This window comes from Propithecus coquereli, unplaced genomic scaffold (genome assembly GCF_000956105.1).
Source record: "Propithecus coquereli isolate 6110/MARCELLA unplaced genomic scaffold, Pcoq_1.0 Scaffold177, whole genome shotgun sequence".
Classification (NCBI taxonomy): Eukaryota; Metazoa; Chordata; class Mammalia; order Primates; family Indriidae; genus Propithecus; species Propithecus coquereli.
This window is the reverse complement of record NW_012142412.1, coordinates 5,399,480-5,401,070: the sequence shown is the minus strand read 5'-3', so window position 1 is coordinate 5,401,070 and position 1,591 is coordinate 5,399,480. Positions and strand designations below refer to the sequence as shown.

Here is a 1,591-nt window from a genome sequence, read left to right as displayed (position 1 = left end):
TATCTACAGTGTTGAATAAAAACATTTTTATAGAGAGAGTTCCTACTTTCAGATGTCATTTCACTATGTATCTCTAATCCTAAATACACCTAAGTGAGCAATGGAGATAACTTAGAAGTCAGACTTGGCAGTGGGGGGCTTCTTTCCCTCGCTCCATTAAGCTATGACATCTCCACTCGTTCTGGTTCTCTCCCTCCCACCACACCCAGCGTTCCCAACACCCAGTGCCTGCTTATCCCCGCCTGGTGTCCCACACTGTCAAAAAAATTTCCCTTCTCCATTGCTCCGTTTTCGCCAGGAAAATTAAATCCTACATAAAAACGACTAAGCACCGAACATTTTCAAATTTGTTACAATTACTATAACACATAGACCACATAGAATTAAGTCATCAAAATTTTTTCAGCTTTATTGAGGGATAATTGACAAAAATTGTATATATTAAGGTATACAGTGTGATGCTTTGATATACGTATACACGGTGAAATGATCACCACAATCAACCTAAGTAAGTTACAGATAAGGGACCTGCTTAAGTCGTTTATTAAGTGAAAATCTTAAGAGTCAAAATCTGTATTAAAGATGGGAAAGTATGAATACTGAGATTTAAGGTTCTATATAATAGCAAATATATGCTCTATTGTCCTATGACAGTAATAACAAATATTCTAGGAAGAAACTTCCATTTTGACTACTTAAAATGATGCTAACTTCATTGTATAAATTTTATAGGCAGGGTGTGGCATGCTTTTGTAATTCATGTCACATTAGCATTAATTTATTAATGTCAGGTGAATTCTGAGGAGCAACGTAATATGGTATGAACAGAATCAGGAGTCTGAAGACTCAAACTGGTTCACTACTTGCTAGATTTGTGAACTTGGACATCATATACCCGCTCTGACCCGTGTTAAGTTATACGTACAATGAGGGCAACAGTATCTGTCCTGTGTCACTGAGAATGCATGTAAAGTGCTTCTCTTTTTTAGCATTTAAATATGGTTTCCGCAGTGACGCCTACCCTGACCTTTTAACCTGTATTTCCTGCTTCCTGTACATCACTCGCAATCTGATAGCTTCCTTAATAGCACTTTCTACGACTTGTATTTATGTTTATTTGCAACATTAAGTGACTTTTTATTTTAAAGTTTACATAAATGCAAAGTATCATCATAATTATTTTATTAGGCAATATATTCATAGAGCAAATAAAGCAGGGCAAAGTGAAATGAATATACCGAATTATATTTCATTAAACATTTTTCAAAAGTAGTAGGAAAACAGTGCAGTAGCAACTTTCAATTTCATTCTCCATACAGATTTGGAGTTTTACTGAGACTTAAAGTGGACAAGTGACTTGTTATTTCCACCATGAGTATAAATTGCTCTGCTACCAACTTCAAAGAAGCTATTACAACCCAATAGGAACCATTCTTTTATATGAAAATTTCCAAACAAAATCATTGCCAATAGCCTCCTGTCACAAAGGTGATATATATATATCCTTGTTCTCATGTATCAAATGTCAACTCAGATACTATTTTCCAAGTTTGAATAGTTGGAAAGTTTGTTCTTAACAATTCAGAAATCC

At 34.9% G+C, this 1,591-nt stretch overlaps 1 protein-coding gene across 7 annotated transcripts in view; it reads right to left on the bottom strand.

The window, feature by feature from the left end:
• Positions 1-1,591, bottom strand: part of CREM (cAMP responsive element modulator) — a 110,840-nt gene that overhangs the window by 31,426 nt on the left and 77,823 nt on the right. The gene's annotated exons all lie outside the window — the stretch shown is intronic.